This window comes from Apium graveolens, chromosome 5 (genome assembly GCF_009905375.1).
Source record: "Apium graveolens cultivar Ventura chromosome 5, ASM990537v1, whole genome shotgun sequence".
Taxonomy (NCBI): Eukaryota; Viridiplantae; Streptophyta; class Magnoliopsida; order Apiales; family Apiaceae; genus Apium; species Apium graveolens.
Genome location: NC_133651.1, coordinates 104,175,348 through 104,187,639, shown reverse-complemented (window position 1 = coordinate 104,187,639; position 12,292 = coordinate 104,175,348). Strand labels below are relative to the sequence as shown.

The following is a 12,292-nucleotide window of genomic DNA, read 5'->3' as shown; positions in this document are numbered from 1 at the left end:
GCGATGATTCCAAAATAAAACCTATAAGACACTAAAAAAAACTACTCTACGAAAGAAACAAAGAAATACTCCCATAGGTGTCATGATGCTTGGCGTGGAAGGTGTTTCTTGATGAAGGTAAACATTTCGTCCATTTGCTTGGCCTTCTGTTCTTGATTCTGGTTAGGAAAGAATTGATGTAAGGAAAAAAACAGCAAAAAATCATGCCATGAATTTACATTCATGTCCATGAAAATTCTCTGCCATTCAACTTTTACATTCAGCGTACACACATTATTCAGTCAGCAATACATCAACAACACGGTGGGAAGGATCGTAAATAAGGTCGATATGTCCTTGTAATGATATTGTATTGGAGGAGTTAAAAAAATAGTAAAAATTCATGCCCATGATTTTTTTCTGTTTGTTTTTTTTTCACATCAAATTTCTTGCAAATTTTCCACCTTCCGCATTCAACCTTACCTAGCAACTGAAACACTTCACCAAACGCATTAAGGTACCTTATGGAAATAAAAATTATAATAAGTAAAATATATCCTAACCTATAATAATAGTAAAAATCAAAAGCAAATTAAAAATAATATTTTATACAAATTAACCGTACCACACACTTGGGTTGCCTCCCAAGAAGCGCCTTTTTTATAGTCATGACTTTGACTATTCACATCCATCATAGCTCCGAAAGAGTGATGGATGAGACATTACGATCAATATCACCACCCAAATATGGTTTCAATCTCTGTCCATTAACCATGAATGTTCTCCCGGTTATATCTTCAACTTCAACAGCACCATAAGAACGCACCTTGACTATTTTGAAAGGCCCTGACCAACGTGATTTAAGCTTTCCCGGAAACACTTTAAGTCTCGAGTTGAATAATAATACCATTTGACCTTCCTCAAGTTCCTTGTGTATAATTTTCTGATCATGCCACTTCTTCATCTTTTCCTTGTAAATTCTAGAGCTCTCAAATGAATTCAATCAAAAATTCATCAAGCTCATTTAGTTGAAGAAGTCGCTTTCTCCAGCTGCAGCAAAATCAGGATTTAGCTTCTTGATTTCCCATAAAGCTTTGTGCTCCAATTCCATGGGCAAATGACAAGATTTTTCGTAGACTAATTGATAAGGCAATAATCCCAAAGGTGTCTTGTATGCGGTCCTGTAGGCCCAAAGACTATCATCTAGCTTCTTCGACCAATCCTTTCTTGTAGAATTTACCGTCTTCTCCAAAATTTGCTTGATTTCCCTATTAGATACTTCGGCTTGCCCGTTGGTTTGAGGATGATAAGCATATGCTACCTTGTGACGAACCCCATACTTTAACAAAAATGTTGAAAATATTTTGTTACAACAATGTGTCCCCCATCACTAACAACAGCTCTTGATATCCCAAACCGAGTGAAAATATTCTTCTTCAAGAATTCCAGCACGACAGATGCATCATTGGTTGGGGTGGCTATGGCCTCAACCCACTTATAAACATAATAAACATCCAACAATATGTATTGATTTCGAAATGACATCACAAAGGGTCCCATAAAGTCAATACCCCATACATCAAACAACTCCACCTCTAAAATGTAATTTAAAAGCATTTCATTCCTTCTAGATATATTACCAGTACGTTGGCATTGATCATATCTTTTCACAAATTCATGAGCATCTTTAAAGTGAGAAGGTCAGTAAAAACCTGATTCTAAGACCTTTGTTGCAGTCCTATCACCTTGAAAGTGACCACCATAAGGATAACTATGACAATGATTTAAGACACTTTCTATCTCGTCGTCAGGAATACACCTTCTTAGAAAATTATCCGGCCAAAGCTTGAAGAGAAAAGGCTCATCCCATAGAAAAGCTTTAATCTGATGCAAAAACTTTTTCTTTTGCTAATAAGTAAATTCAACAGGAATGACATTGCTTACCAAGTACTTAACAAAATCAGCAAACCAAGGCAAACCCTTGGTGTTGATAAACATAAGTTTTTCATCATGGAATAAATCATCAATCATTTGAGAATTATCAAAATTTTTGTGGTTGTTAAGTGGCATTTATGTCTACTTAGAATGCTCTATAAAGGCTTGAATTGATGTTTTGTACTCAAGTTATTTGTGTTTTTTTTATGTTTTGTAGTGTTTTTGCATTTCAGGCATATAACAGGGATCAAGGTGATTTAGCATTATTTTGGTGCTAAATTGGTGCTAGGAATGTGTCCAGGAAGTTAGCTCGTGGATCGCCATCTCAAACCAGCAAGAAAAACAGAAATCAGAACTTTTTCCGGAAGGTCAGCGCGCCCGCGCTGTGATAGCGCGTGCCCGCGCTGGGTGAACAGAATGTCAGCGCGCCCGCGCTGGTGAAGCACGCGCTCGTGCCAAGTCGGGTTTTAAGAATCCTGTTTCTACTACAATTTTGATTTCTAGTTTTCTGTGCTGATCAGGGATGCTATATAATGATAACTTAAGGTCATTTTTTATAACAAGACGTACCGGAGCTTAAGGAGAAGGCGTAAGAAGACCGTATAGCACAATTCAACCAAGGCGAAGATGAGCTAGTTTATTCTTGTGATTCTTTATTTTAAGTTATAATCTTGGATGCTAGTTTTCTTATTTGTTGAACCTATACTCTTGTGTAACGTACTTGGTTTTATTATTTGTATTTATAAACACCTAGTTTATTATACCATGCTTTCATCGGAACCTACGGTGATGATGAGTTCGGTTATGGGCTAATCGTTATCGTGGGTTTCTAACGGATTTACTTATGGAATTCAATAGTTAATATGTTTTGATACCTTAGTGTATGGTGATTGTATGATATCCTAGTATTGGTTGTACTAATTCATTTTATGAGCGTCGCGAACTTATAAGATAGCGTGCTAATCTCTATTGAAGAGACAGTGAATTTAGAGGTTTAGAACTTGTCATGCTAGCATAGGTTCATGAAATTGATATGCATGATTCGTAGGTAATTTTAACCATCTTACTTGCCCTATGTAATCACGATAGATAACTTGTACATTAAACCGTTATGTTGTCAAATTCTATAGACATATAGGGTCTCAATATAATTGGTGTTTATTCAGCTTCTATCTCTTTTGTGGATATTTGGTAGTAGGGTATTCGTGCAACAAAAGTTGGCGTTTACTAGTTCTGTGTTATTTGATTATTATCATCACCATTGCATGCTAAGGTTAAGAATAAGAAGGCTATTGAATGAAGTAGTAATGAAGTTAGAATCCCATGTTTGTGTTATATAAGTAAATCAACCTTTTAATTCTTGTAGTTAATTGCATGTTAGTTAATAATCTTAGTTATAAACAATCTCAATTTATTATTCGTCTTAGCATTGAATAATAATCATACCATTGTTGCATAAGTGCATTGATTAAAATTAAGCTAAACCAGTCTCTGTGGGAATGAACTAGAATATATTCTATATCACTTGCGATCACGTATACTTGCGTGAATATTAGCGCGTGTTTTCGTCCTAACAATTTTTTGGCGCCGCTGCCGGGGACTCGGTGTTAATTTTTAGTTTATGTATTTGTTAGCATTGGTCGTTAAAGTTCATTGACTCGGACATTGTAACTTACTTGTTTCCTTGTCGTGTTTCAGGTACTCTAGTGAACGTGTATGCATACACGTTCTCGGTCTCGTAAGAGAACATTGGATCAAGTTGAGGAAGAAGTTGTAGTAGCTAAGGAAGTTTTTGAAGAAGTTCTTGTCGAGGAGAAAGTTGAAGAAGAATCTCTTATTGTAATAAGAGAACCAGAAGCGAATACGAAGGTTTTGATGGATTACTCTCATCCGAAGATTAATGATATTCAGTCTAGCATTGTCAGACCAGCCATTGTGGCTAACACCTTTGAGATCAAGTCGAGCATGATTCAAATGATACAGAATTTAGTTCAATTTGGGGGTTCTCCGATAGAAAATCCCAACATACATATCAGATATTTCATCGAGATATGTGACACTTTCAAGTTCAATGGAGTTTTTGAAGATGCTATTAAGTTGAGGCTTTTCCCATTCTCTCTGCGGGATAAAGCTAAGTGTTGGTTATATTCTCTACCACCAGGGTCTATTACAAAATGGGAGGATTTTGCTCAAAAGTTCCTAACTAAATTCTTTCCTATGGCGAAGACTGTTGCAATCAGAAATGCACTTACTCAATTTGCTCAGCAATCTGGAGAATCGTTATGTGGGCTTGGGATGGCTACAAAGAGATGCTTAGAAAGTGTCCTCACCATGGGATGCCTGACTGGATGATCATTAACTGCTTTTATAATGGATTGTGTGCTACTTGTAGACCCATGCTTGATGCAGCATCAGGAGGAGCCTTATGGGCTAAAAGTTATGATGAAGCTTATGAATTGATTGAGCTGATGGCTGCCAATGAATACCAGATCGCAACTCAGAGACTACCTCAAGGCAAGATAGCAGGAATTCTGGAAGTGGATGCAGCTACTGCTATAGCTGCTCAGCTTAAGGCTTTGACGATGAAGGTGGATTCTTTGGCTAATTATGGAGTGAATCAAATCACTAGTGTTTGTGAGCTTTGTGCTGGTGCGCATGAGACGGAGCAGTGTGCTATTTCTAGTGAATCAGCTCAATTCGCGAGCAACTTTCAGAGGTCGCAGCAACCAGCTCCAGCCACCTATCATCCCAACAACCACAATCATCCTAACTTCAGCTAGAAAAATACTCAGAATGTAGTGTAACGGCCTTATGAGCAGTATGTAGCAACGAAATACAACCCTCTTGGTTTTCAGCAACTGTAATATGCACCAAGACAACAATCCAGCTGCAACAGTCTAACGAAAAATATGAATTGGAGGATTTGAGGCTCATGTGCAAGAGCCAAGCGGTGTCTATCAAGACCTTGGAGAATCAAATTGGGAAGATTGTCAATGCCTTGCTGAATCGTCAACCTGGTTCACTACCTAGTGACACAAAAGTTCCAGGCAAGAAGGAAGCTAAGGAGCAGGTTAAGACTTATATTGAGGTCTGGGAAGGTTGAAAATCCCGAAAAATCTCAAGTTTCGGAAGATGAAGCTGTGGTGGAGGAAGAAGTGCAGAAGGAAGCAAAAGTGGAAACAAGGAAGGCTACTGTGGAACACACTCCTCCTAAGGTAATACAGGGGAGAAACAGATCTATCCTCCATCTCATTTTCCTAAGCGGCTGCAGAAGAAAAAGCTGGATAAGCAGTTTGAGAAGATTCTAGAGGTGTTCAAGAAACTTCATATAAACATACCTTTCGCTGAAGCTCTTGAACAGATGCCTAGTTATGCAAAGTTTATGAAAGGTATTCTCTCTCAGAAAGTGAAGCTTGATGACTTAGAGACAATTGTTATCATGTAGGAATGCAGTGATGTGCTACAACAGAAGTTGCCTCCGAAGCTTAAAGATCCTGGAAACTTCACTATTCCTTATACCATTGGAAAAGTGTCATTTGACAAATGTTTATGTGACTTGGGAGCTAGCATCAATATGATGCCCTTGTTAACCTTCAAGAAGTTGGACTTACCTGATCCAAAGCCTACTTATATGACCTTGCAGTTGGCCGATCGTTCTATTACATATCCATGGGGCATTGTGTAGGATGTCTTGGTCAAGGTGGACAAACTCATCTTTCCTGCTGATTTTATGATTCTTGATTTCGAGAAGGATTAGAAGATTCCCATAATCTTGGGAAGACCTTTCTTGGCCACTGGTCGAACCTTGATAGATGTGCAGAAGGGTGAGCTTACTATGCAAGTGTTGGATCAGGATATGATGTTTAATATTTTCAATGCCATGAAATTCCCTATTGATAATGAGGAGTGCTTAAAAGTGGAGTTGGTCGATTTTGTGGTTACTTCAGAACTTGATCAAATACTAAGGTCTGATGCCTTAGAGAAGGCCTTGTTGGGGAATTCAGATAGTGAAGATGATGAAGGTGATGAACAGTTACAGTATTTGAATGCTTCTCCTTGGAAGCGAAGGCTAGATATGACTTTTGAATCTCTTTGATTGGAGGAGTTGAACAAAGCTCCAAATAGCCTCAAGCCATCTGTTGAGGAAGCTCCTACTCTCGAGTTTAAACCATTGCCTGAATATTTAAGGTATGCTTTTTTAGGTGATGCATCTACTTTGCCTGTTATTATTGCATCTAACCTTTCAGGTAGTGATGAGGAAAAGCTCTTAAGAATTCTGAGAGAGTTCAAGTCGGCAATTGGATGGACTATAGCAGATATCAAGGGAAACAACCCTTCTTATTGTATGCATAAATTCTGCTAGAGGAAGGTAGCAAGCCTACTGTTGAGCAATAGAGAAGGCTTAATCTGATCATGAAAGAGGTTTTGAAGAAGGAAATTCTCAAGTGGCTAGATGCAGGGATCATATACCCTATTTCTGATAGTTCTTGGGTGAGTCCAGTTCAGTGTGTGCCGAATAAAGGATGTATCACCGTTGTTGCTATTGAAAAGAATGAGCTTATTCCTACTCAAATAGTCACGGGGTGGAGAGTTTGCATGGATTACAGGAAGCTAAATAAAGCCACAAGGAAGTATCACTTTCCTCTTCCGTTTATTTATTAGATGCTTGACAGATTGGCTGAGCATGAGTACTATTAGCTTCTGGATGGCTATTCGGGCTATAATCAGATTTGCATTGCTCCAGAAGATCAGGAAAATACTACTTTCACTTGTCCGTTTGGTACTTTTGCCTTCAAAAGAGTTTCTTTTGGGTTGTGCGGTGCACCTGCCATATTTCAGAGATGCATGATGGTTATCTTTTCTTACATGATTGGTCAGAATGTGGAGGTGTTCATGGATGATTTTTATGTGTTCGGTGATTCTTTTGACGAGTGTTTGCAGAATCTTGGTGCCGTTCTTAAAAGGTGTGTTGAGACCAATCTGGTTCTCAACTGGGAAAAATGTCATTTTATGGTGCGACAGGGCATCATTCTTGGGCATAAGGTGCTGTGCAAGACATGCCAGTACTTTAACAAGACAAAGTCAAATTGACAACCCTAAGTAAGTTGTATTGTAATCTTAGTTTGCATTTGTACTTGTAACATTTAAAGTCTGTAAAAATGTAGCAGACTGGAGTCTTTTTCCTTAAATAGGATCAAACCTAAGAATTCTATCTGGAAGATGATCAAGAAGATCATGCCTCAGAAGAATTATGAAGAAGTTTGGAGTTGAATAAATCTGTTTTGGGAAAAATGTTTTAAGTCAAGATCTCTACAAGTCACAGATTTAGTGTTATAGAGAAGTCATTCGAGAACTCCAGAATGACTTATAGAGAACTCAGGAAAGCTACTAGAGAACTCGGAGATATCGACAAGCCAAATTGAATACATGAAGATTGGAGATATCGATAAGTCAAATTTCACTAGAGAACTTAGAGTTATCGACAAGTCAAAATTCATTAAAGAACTCTGAGTTATCGATAAGTCAAATTCCACTAGAGAACTCAGAGATATCGATAAGTCAAAATTTACTAGAGAACTCTGAGTTATTGACAAGTCAAATTTGACTAGAGAACTCTGAGTTATTGACAAGTCAATAGGCCACTAGAGAACTCAGAGATATCGATAAGTCAAAGTGAAGATATGAAGACTAGAGATCTCGACAAGCAAAATTCTCTTATAGAGAACTCAGAGACCTCTACAAGTCAAATCATTTATGGAGTATTAGAGATCTCGATAGGTCATTATACTTATCGAGATGTCAAGACCTCTATATGCCTAACTGGAGATCTCGAGGTAAAATCTCAAAGTACAATTTGCAGACCATTTCAATATCCAAGATTAATAATCAACAAACAATCCAGCCAGCTGGATTGACAAGTCTACAAAAAGCAGCTTGAAGAATGTGCAAGATTAAGGGTGAAGATTAACTGATAAAGGAAGATCAAAGTTAACACAGTATGCAAAGATATGCTAAGCCATAAATGGAAGATATACTTTTCCTAAAATGGAAATGACAAGTGACAGTTTACTAAAGTTAATAGCATGTCTTATTATACACTTTGTAAACCAACAGTTAACTAAATTTTAAAGTTAACACTGGTCCTTTTTTAGAAGTAACAATTTAGATCAGAAAATCTTGTATTCTCTCAAGAAAGAAGCTAAGCTCTTTATCAACAAAGAGCCTAGAAATTTTGTAGAAAAACATTCTTAATTTTAATATAAAATTAAGTGAGTTTTGACAGATCTGTGTTCTTTATTATTGCATGTTTAATTTTTGCATGAACACATTTCATTACAACATTTGATTTACTTTTTTCACAACCAAAATAGTTCAAAAAAGCATTAAAAACACAAAAACACATTCATCCCCCCCAACTCTGTGTGTAATTCATTACCTAACTAGTGATATCCGAGCAAAATCTGAAAGTAAACAGATTTAAGATCTTGGAAGAATGAATACACAGAAGATCAGTAGCATCAAAATTCCTACCTTTGACAAAGCTAACTACACTCTTTGGAAAAAGAAAATGTTGTTGTTTATCAGAATGGCCAATCCACTCTATATACAGATTCTCAAAAATGGGCCCTTCACTCTTATGGTTAGAGTTGAGGAATCTACAGATGGTGATATGGTTATTCCAGCTCATTATTCTCCAAAAGACCCTTCTGAGTACCCTGAGCCTGAGAAAGAAAAAGTCTCTCTAGATAGTGGCTTGTAGCTGATATTGATAGAGTCACTTGATAATGTAATGTACAACAACATTGTCAACTGTGACACTGCCAAGCAGATCTGGGAAACGATTGAAATATTCTATGAGGGAACTGAGGAAGTTAGATCTAATCAAAGAAGAATACTGATTTCAAAATATGAGGGTTTCATGGCCAAGCCAAAAGAAAGTATCAATAAGAGCTGGTCAAGGGCATGTTGTAGATAGTTCAAGTGCTCTAATTGTCAATGGAAGTCAGACCTCTAATGATGAGCCAAGATCCCAAACTCTAGTTGCCTTAACAAGTGAGCAAAGAACAAATGATTCACAAGAACAAAAAATTCTGAAATTGGAAGAAGATGAGTTCTACACCTTGGATGAACTTGATAAGCTTGATCAGTCAATGGCCTATCTGGCAAGAAAATTCTTTAACATTAGAGTAAAGAAACCAAGATTCTTCAAGGGTAAAGGACAATCATTCAACAAAGACAGCAGCTGGAAAGGAAAAGGGAAGTACACATCTGATAGCAAAAATGGTTATAAAATTGGATCTGTTGACAGATCAAAGATAAGGTGCTTCAATTGTGATGAACTAGGCCATTTTGCTACGGAATGTAGGAAACCTAAGAAAGCAAAGAAAGATAAAGCTTATCTTGAACTGGAAGCAAAGTATGAAGCTCTTCTGAAGAAACAGCAAAGCAAAGCTTATATTGTAGGAAAAAAAAGTTGGGATGACTCTAATAATGATGAAGATGAGGAAGTTGGAAATTATGCACTAATGGCCTTGGAGCAAGGAGAGTCATCCTCATTAAAATCACAGGTACCAACTCTCACCATCATTGATTTAAATGTGAGTCAATATAAGGAAACTGTATAAAAGATGAGCACAAAAATGTTTCACATATATACAAGTATGGTTGTTGCTAATGAAGAAGTTAGCAGACTGACAAAGATAAATGAGAAACTTGAAAGTGAGAAACAAAAAGCTAAAATGTTGTTGGTAGAGCTTGAAACTGTAAGACAAGAAAATGCATATCTGAAGAATAAGCTCAAGTGTGCAAGTGAAATTGAAGCAGTGCTAAGGGAGAAGCTGGAATAGAATGAAGTTAAATTGAAGTCCTTCAGGAATGCATATGAGTTAATTGGATAGTACCATGAGAAAAATAAGCCATGTGCAAACATTGTTTTTGGTCTTGACTATGATGCCTTGAATAGCAAGAAGAAAGATATAGGTGACAAAGGAAAAGTAACAGAAAATGAAAATGTTCCAGCAATGCTGAAAAAGGTTGTTTCACCTATGTTCAAGGCATGTGAAGTTAACTTCAGTGAAGAAGAGTTGATTATCAAGCAAGAAATTGTTAATGAAGATAAAGAGAAGAAAAATACAGAAGCAACTCAATCTTCCAAAGCTGAAGAGAAGCTCATGGATAAACAAAGTTCCAAGACACCTGTCAAAGAAACCAAGACTGAAGATGCAAGAAAGAAGAAGAAAAACAGTAATGGGAAAATTCGGATAAATAAAAGCAATAATTTTGCTTATATTGCAGATGCTCCAAGAAAGAAGTGTGAAAAATGTGGCTCTATAAATGTTAGATATATTTGTGATGTCATGTTTAATAATGATTTGTGTTTAGTTTTCAGATCTTGACTAACAGGATAAATCAGGACTTAACTGGAAATCAGTACTTATACTGAAGTCAGAACTTAAGATATCAAAACTTAAGTTATCAGAACTTAAGATATCAGAAGATATTCAGTAGGAGATAATATCAGGACTTAAGAAGACTTTCAGATATGGAAGGTGGCTGATTGAAAGGAAAGAAGATCAAGACTAAAATAAGAAGAGATATGCATGAAGAAGACTTCTATGAAGAATAGAAGACTTGGAGGAAAAGATAACTAATTTATATATTTTAGGATGCAGACTTATATTCGATATCAATTAGAAGATAATCTTGTAACTGTGTGGTATATAAACACATCATAGGGTTTACACTAGAAGTGTTATCATTATCGAGAATATTATTCATTGTAACCTTAGCGGCTCTCGTGATATTTGTTCATCACTGAGAGAGAACAGTTCCATTACAATACTGTTTTATTAATAAGATTATTCTGTGTTACATACTTGTGTTCTTAATTTGATTTGGTTATACTATACACTGTATTCGACCCCCTTCTACAGTGTGTGTGACCTAACAAGTGGTATCAGAGCTTGTCTGTTAACATATATACAGTAAAGATCCAAAACAATCATGCCTGAAGAAGAACAAACTCCAACCAAGCCCACCAAAACTGAAGAAACTCCAAAGACTCAAATCCATAATCGATATGAGACTATTAGGATTCCCATACTGAGACCTTCTGAGTATCCCATATGGAAAGTGAGGATGACTATGTTTCTGGAAGCTACAGATCCAGAATACCTTGACAGAATTAATGAAGGACCACATAAGCCAACCAGGCTATTTGTTGTAGTTGCAGATCAGCCAGCAATGACTGTACCAAAGGAGAAAAGTGAATATACAGCTGAAGATATATCATCTATTGCCAAGGATGCAAAGGTAAGGCATTTGCAGCATAGTGCCATTGATAATGTCATGTCAAACAGGGTAATTAACTGCAAGACTACAAAGGAGATGTGGGATACCTTGGAGACAAGATGCCAGGGAACTGATGCAATTAAGAAGAACTGATGCAATTAAGAAGAATAGGAGGACTATACTCACTCAAGAGTATGAGCACTTTGACTCAAAACCTGATGAGTCATTAACTGGTTTATATGACAGATTTGTCAAACTCTTGAATGATCTGTCACTGGTGGATAAGGAATATGATCTTGAAGATACTAATCTTAAATTCCTTTTAGCTCTTCCTGAAAGTTGGGATTTGAAGGCAACTACTATAAGAGACAACTATGCTCTTGATGAAACTACTCTTGATGAAATTTATGGTATGCTCAAAACTCATGAACTTGAGATGGATCAAAGAAGCAAGAGACATGGGAGAAAGTCAAGAACAGTTGCTCTTAAGGCTGAGGAGGAATCCCCCAAAGTGGCTATCTCAAAGAAAGGCAAAGGAAAGGCTCTCATCACAAAGTTTGATTCAGATTCATCAAGTTCTGATGATGATGAGGATTCAGAAACTGAAAGTCTATCTGAGATGGATGCTGATGAAGAGATGATGAAATTGTGTGCTCTTATGGTGAAGGGTATCACAAAGATAGCCTACAGGAAATTCAGAAGGGGAAAGAAATTTTCCAGGAAAAGTGGAAGTTCTGATAAGAAGGGATTCAGAAAATCTGAAGGGAAAGCAGGAAAGTCTGACAGAGGAGATTACTCAAATGTTAAATGCTACAATTGTGGTGAGAAAGGCCACATATCTCCTGATTGCAAGAAAGGAAAAGGTGACAAAGGCAAGGCACTTGTCACAAAGAAGAAAAGCTGGACATACACTTCAGATTCTGAACATGAGGTGAACTATGCCTTGATGGCAAATGCTGATAGCAGTTCTGAAGCTGCTGAGTTAAAGGTACCTCAAACAACTTATGCTTTTCATACTGATGATATTACTGAGTTGAGATCTTATCTTAAAACCATATTCATTAGCTATAGAGATTAGAACTTAACT

At 36.9% G+C, this 12,292-nt stretch overlaps 1 non-coding gene across 1 annotated transcript; it reads right to left on the bottom strand.

The window, feature by feature from the left end:
- Positions 1-4,146: 4,146 nt before the first annotated feature.
- Positions 4,147-4,252, bottom strand: LOC141662864 (small nucleolar RNA R71). Its single transcript, XR_012550963.1, has one exon. It is a non-coding gene; the product is annotated as a small nucleolar RNA R71 (small nucleolar RNA).
- Positions 4,253-12,292: the final 8,040 nt, after the last annotated feature.